We start from the raw sequence: 7,015 nt of genomic DNA on the forward strand, positions 1-7,015 counted from the left end.
GGATGACACCTTCCTCCCTATTTCATCTACTAGCCACTTTTCTTCTACATCCTTCTCTGTTCCCTCTATATCTCATGTTCCTCATTTATCCACGAACCTCATGTCTGTTAGCCAGCTTACTGATTATGGCTGTCAGGTTATTTTTGACTGTACCTCATGTCGTGTGCAGAATTACAGTGGGACGATGATTGGAGCTGGCCGCCACCATGATGGAATCTATGTGTTGGATACCCTTCACCTGACATCTTCAGCTAAGTCTGTTCATCACTGTCATGCTACAGTTTTATCTCATCATATGTGGCATCATCGTCTTGGTCATTTGTGTCACTCTCGTCTGTCATCTCTAGTTCGTCTTGGAGTCTTAGAAGCTGTCTCTCCTTCCTCTGATGTTGTCTGTGTTGGTTATAAGCTTGGTAAACAGCTCCAACGTCCTTATCCTATGAGTGTATCTCAGACTACTACTCCTTTTGAACTTATTCATTCTGATGTTTGGGGTCCTGCTCCTTTAGTTTCTAAAGGAGGTAATCGTTATTATGTTATTTTTATTGATGACTACACTCGCTTTACTTGGATCTATTTTATACATAATCGTAGTCAGTTATTGTCTATTTATCGATCTTTTATAGCCATGGTTTACACCCAATTTGCTGCCTCAGTCAAGATTTTTTGATCTAACTTGGGTGGTGAATACATTTCTCAGGATTTTCGTGCCTTTTTGTCTTCTGAGGGTACATTGCCTTAGTTATCTTGTCCTGGGGCTCATCCTCAGAATGGGGTAGCTGAACGTAATCATCGTCATATCTTAGAGACGGCTCGTGCTCTTCTTCTTGGTGCTTTTCTCCCTCCTCACTTTTGGGCTGATGCTGTTAGTACGGCTGTTTACCTAATTAACCTTCAATCTTTCTCTCATTTTTATGATCGCAGCCCAGGACAGTGTCTTCATGGAACACCTCCTCGCTATGATCATCTTCGTGTTTTTGGTTGTTGTTGTTTTGTTTTACTCTCACCTCGGGAGCGGACCAAGCTCAGCGCCCAGTCTGTCTATTGCGTTTTTTTGGGATATAGCCTTGAGCATAAAGGTTATTGTTGTTATGATCCTGTTACCCATCGTATTTGTATCTCTCGAGATATCACGTTTGATGAAGCCACCCCTTTTATACCTCTCCTTCTTCTACTGAGTCTCCCTCTTCTTCAGTTCTTCTCTCTTTCCTTTTCCTTACCATTTCTCCTCAGGATACTTCTCCTGTGCCTTCCTCTCCTCCATTCCTCACTCCTCCAGAGCTTCTTAGTCCCTCCTCTCTTGATCCTCCTTCTCCACTCTCTGTTGAGTCTCATGCCGTGTCTACTCCTTCTTCTTCACTCCCTCCTGCTCACCCACCAGTTCATTTATTTTACCATCGTCGGGATCCCACAGTAACTCAACTAGGGCAGGTCCTCTCTGACACCTCTCCTACTATTGATCCGACTCTTGAGGTATCCTCTCCTCCTTACTCTTTACGAGATCGCTCCACTTTACATCCACCTGTTCGTTATGCTTCTGCTAGCACTAGTGTCTCAGATGTTATTGAGCCAAGTTGCCTACAGGGAAGCGGTTCGATCCCTTGAGTGACGGATAGCCATGGCTGAGGAGCTTGATGCCTTGTCTTGGACTCACACGTGGGATATTGTACCTCTTCCTGCACATGCCATTCTCACTACTTATCGCTGGATCTATCAGGTGAAGACCCGTTCTGATGGATCTCTCGAACGCTATAAAGCGCATCTTGTTACTCGCGGCTTTCAGCAAGAGCATGGTCATGACTATGAGGAGACTTTTGCCCCAGGTGGCCCACATACACACGTTCGTACATTAGTTGATATTGCAGCTGTTTGTCGATGGGTTCTCCATCAGCTTGATGTGAAGAACGCCTTTCTTCATGGGGACCTGAAGGAGGAGGTCTACATGACTCCTCCTCCTCCTGGCCTTCAGGTGCCTCCAAGATCTGTTTGTCGCCTTCGCCGCACTCTCTATGGTCTCAAACAGGCTCCTCGTGCCTGGTTTGAGAGGTTTAACACAGTTGTTGAGGCTGCTGGATTTACTCCGAGCATACATGACCCGTCAGTCTTCATTCATAGTTTACCTCGTGGCCGGACCATTCTTCTTCTGTATGTGGATGATATGATTCTTATTGGTGATGATTCTGCTCATATTACTTTTGTGAAACAGAAACTATGTGAGACCTTCTTGATGACTGATCTCAGTCTGCTTCGTTATTTTCTAGGTATCGAGATCACATCTCATCCTGATGGTTATAGACTATCTCAACAGTGTTACACTCTAGATCTTCTTGCTCGCTCTAGCTTGACTGATACTCGTACTGCCGCTACACTGATGGAGTTGCATTTGCAGCTTCGTGCTTCTAATGGGATTCCCTTACCATATCCTTCTCGCTATAGGCATCTTGTTGGCAGGTTGGTATATCTTGTTGTTACACGTCCTGACATTTCTCACGTTGTGCATTCTCAGTCAGTTTGTTGCGGCCCCCACCTCTATTCATTATGGACATCTTCTCCGGGTACTGCGATATCTTCGTAGCACTGCTAGGCCTGTAATCGAGCCGAGCCAAGCAGAGCTTTGAAGTGTTTGAGCTCGGCTCGACAGAATTAACTACTGGCTCGAGCTCGGTTCGAGCCCAAAATTGTAAGCTCGAGCTCGGCTCGAGATAATAAAATTAAGCTCGAGTTCGTTCGAGCTCGGCTTAGAAAAAACTCATTTATGCTATAAACGAGCCGAGCTCGAGCTTGGCTCGAAAGAAGTTTATTTATAATAGAAACCAAGCCGAACTCGAGCTCGGCTCGTTAATGAGCTTGTAAGCTCATTAAATCATATTTAGCTCGAGTTTGAGCTCATTTAATATATATCAATATTAATTAATGACTTATGCTTGTAGATATTGGTAGTAGTTAGTAAATTTTAATTAAAAACTTTAGATAATGTCAATATTGCATATATAACCCAAATCTAAATGATTACATATATCATTTATATGGTGAAAATCAGTATTATATAACTCTTAATTTATATTTATGATGATAATGTCAATATGGGATATATATGATTATTAATAATAATGCAAGTATATAATATAAGATACTTATTATAGACTAAATTATGTATACATGGATCTATCATGCATGCATAGATGGATGTGTGTGTGCTCCATGAATAATGTAACTATGTAAGATACTCAGGCCTCAGGGTGCGTTTGGTTAGCTGTAATTAAAAAAACAGTGAATTTCTATTATTAAATTAATTTATAAACATATTATTATATTTTGTAATAATATGGAATTTTAATTTTTCCAAATCTTGTAAATAATTTGTTAACTAAATAAAAAGTTAGAGATTAAAATTGAGACGGTGAGCTCCATGAATTAAAAAAAACTTTTTATTTATTATTTCTAAGTTGAAAACTTATTTATATTCAAATAATTCAATATATATACAATTGAAGATAATAAATTTGATATATTAACATTAAGCAATTGAATATATATACAATCTCATATTATTTAATTCTTTTATTAATTTTAATACAATAATTTAAAGAATAAGAAAAAAAAATAATGGGAGGGGTTGATAACCCCGGTATCGGGGTTAGTAACCCCGACACCGGGGTTATATCTCCATTAAAAATAATGGGAGGGGTCGATAACCTAACCCCGGTGTCGGGGTTAGTAACCCCGATGCCAGGGTTATCAACCCCTCCCATTATTTTTTTTATTGATTCTTTTTTCTTATTTTGAACAGTATTAATTAATATATTCTCACATAAATTAAACTAGAAAAATTTATGCACTAGAATTAAATATGATTTATATACAACAAAAGAATTATGGGTATATAGAAACATTATTAATTTACCATGAATGTTGCATTTCCAGAACATTCATATATATATATATATATATATATATATAAAACAAAGGTTGAAATCCCAAAAAATAAACATAATAAGCAAAAAATTAGACCACCCAAATAAAGAGATAATTATTTTTTAAAATTCTCTCAGTCTCTTCCTTTTGGTTTTTTATTTTTATTTTCTTATAAATTAATGCCAATAGTCTAAAAAACTAGTATTTTTAAAAAAATATCTATTAAACTTATTATTTGGTTGGTAGTGGTAGATATTTTATAAATTGGTTTATAACTTTATATATCATAAAAATTTATATTTTTAGAAAATCTATATCATACTTGTTAGGAGGCTCGCGAGCAAGCTTGTTAAGAAGGCTCGCGAGCCTGCTCGTTAGAGCTTGTTTGTTATAAGGCTCGCGAGCCTGCTTGTTAGGAGGCTCGCGAGCCCCGCTCGACAGAGCAAGTTTGTTATAAGGCTCGCGAGCCCCGCTCGTTAGGAGGCTAACGAGCAGGGGCTCGCGAGCCTTAACGAGCCGAGCAGTATGTAGCTCGAGCTCGGCTCGTTTATAATTTCGAGCTCAAAATTTTGGCTCGAGCTCGGCTCATTTAGATAATGAACGAGCTTTTTCCGAGCCGAGCTTCGAGTAGCTCATGAACGGCTTAGTTCATTTGCAGCCCTAAGCATTGCCTCACGTGGTCTGTTCTACTCACACCAGTCCACTCTTCAGCTACAGGCCTACTCTAATGCTACTTGGGCCAGCTCCCCTGATGATCGGGTCTCTGTCACTAGCTACTGTGTCTTTCTTGGGTCTTCACTTGTTGTTTGGAAGACTAAGAAACAGCAGACAGTTGCCAAGTCCAGTGCTGAGGCTGAGGTTCGTGCTTTGGCTTCTACAGTACAGGAGGTACTTTGGATTCGCTCAATTCTGCTGGATTTTTGGTGTACCGATCCATTCTCATATTCCTATTCACTATGACAGTACGGGAGCCCTTCAAATTGAAGCTGATCCGGTCAAGCATGAGCTGACCAAACACATTGGTGTGGATGCACACTTCACCCGTTGTCATGTCCGTGCTCATACTATCTCGCTCCATTATATTCCCATAGAGGTTCAGGTGGCAGATTTTTTCACTAAAGCACAGACACGTGATCAGCATCTATTTATGTTATCCAAACTCAAGACACATGATCCACCTTGAGTTTGAGGGGAGGGGATGTTAGCTGTATGTATGTATATTAGATGTATGTATGTATCTACATTGGGTATACTGGTATCTTTGGCTTCTATATGAAGCCCCATGATCACACTTGTTTAGTGTGCAATAGATGAGCATTGATCTACCTCTTTTCTCTTCTATCATTCTTCCATCTTCTAACAGAAGAGTCATAATATATTTCTTTATTATTGCCAGGAAGTTATTATTTTCTTGAAGTATGTTGATGCTTTAAAGGCCTCAAGAATAATAGAAATGTTATGTAAGTTGTTTAAAGAAGTTGTGTTGATTGTTGGCCTAGGAAATGTGGCTCACATTGTTGCGGATAATGCAACTAAGTATCATGGAGAAGGATATTGGAAAGGGAGTTTCCTACAATTTATTGGTTCCCTTGTGTAGCTCATTGCTTAAACTTGATGTTGCAAGGGATTGAAAAGTTGGACGAGGTAGTTGATATTGTTAATCATGGTTTCAAAATTCCAAACTACATATACAATCATTGTTATGCTTTGCATTTGATGCGGAAGCATACTAATAAGTGAGAAATAATTCGCCAAGCATTGATATATTTTGCTAGTAGCTTCAAAGTATTTTGGAACAAAAGAATGCATTTTGAGATATGGTGACATCAAGAGAGTGGACTTCTTCAACTTATATTAAAGATGGAATTTGAAGAAAGTTTGTTGACATTGTCTTAGATTACACATTTTTGGGAAGAATGTGTTGTTATTGTAAAAGTCATAGAGCCTCATGTGTATGTATTGCTTATTGTTGATGCCAATGATAAAGAGCTAGGAAAGAAATGGTTAAAAATTTTAGAAGAGGAAAAAAAGGGTTGGCCTTGTTTAAAGGTTCTTGATGCTTGATAGGATAGACTGAGATGATTTTGGCAATATGATGACTTAAACTAGTGCCAAAATTGTGTTAAGAAGAAAGGCCTTGCTCATTAAAACAAAGTCCCCTCTATTGCATCCCATAAGAAAGGAAGGATGTTGCATCCTATAAGAAGAGAAGGATGGATATAGATTCCAGTTAGAAATGAAACCTTTTTTTTTTTCTCTAGATCTATAACTGGTTTTTTATCTTTATAGTTTATTTTTCTTAATCTCTATTTGCTATGTCTATATCTAACATCTTGTTCTAGAATTATACGGGGATGTCAAATATTCGTAGTTCAAAGCTCATAAAAAATTATAGACCCAACTTGGTCTAACTTGTTAAAACTAAAACAATGTGCTCAGCATCAATCATTTCTGCAAAAAATTATTGTTGCATGGGATTAGTTTCCAATCTTGTTGAAGGAATACTTGGGGTGGAATCACAATCCTTTGGTGTCGCTTTTTGGGAATATATAGTCACTTTCCTAGCCACTTCTAAAGCATCCTCACTCTTAATAATATTTTCATTGGTCCTAGGATGATCATGTCAGTCGTATACAATGGGTAAAGGATTGAGGCTTAAATGGGATTTTGGAAGGAATTATCTAGAATGTCTTTTCTTAATCTCTTGTGGACTATTATTAGTGACTTCAATGCTATGATTTCTCCAAAGGAATAGAGGGGAGGATCCTTCCCTTATTATTCATGTAAACCTAGTTTTTTATTTATTTATTTGCTTGCTTGAAAAGATCTATTAGCATAATACATCATGGAATTTAAGGCATTGAGAGTGCTTCACTACCTCCTTTACTACATCAATATTGGTAGTGCATACTTTAACTTGAAATAAATGAATAAATAAATAAATAAATTATCAATGTGGATATTTTTTTTATTTTTTATTAAAAAATATGACTCACCATGTTAAATCTATCAATTAGATTGATATCAACCCATCCTTCATTGTCTATTTGTTTTTTCAAATACCTATATTCTTTTAGACTTATATCACTATGAAAAGAAT

This window comes from Dioscorea cayenensis, chromosome 8, assembly GCF_009730915.1.
Source record: "Dioscorea cayenensis subsp. rotundata cultivar TDr96_F1 chromosome 8, TDr96_F1_v2_PseudoChromosome.rev07_lg8_w22 25.fasta, whole genome shotgun sequence".
Classification (NCBI taxonomy): domain Eukaryota; kingdom Viridiplantae; phylum Streptophyta; class Magnoliopsida; order Dioscoreales; family Dioscoreaceae; genus Dioscorea; species Dioscorea cayenensis.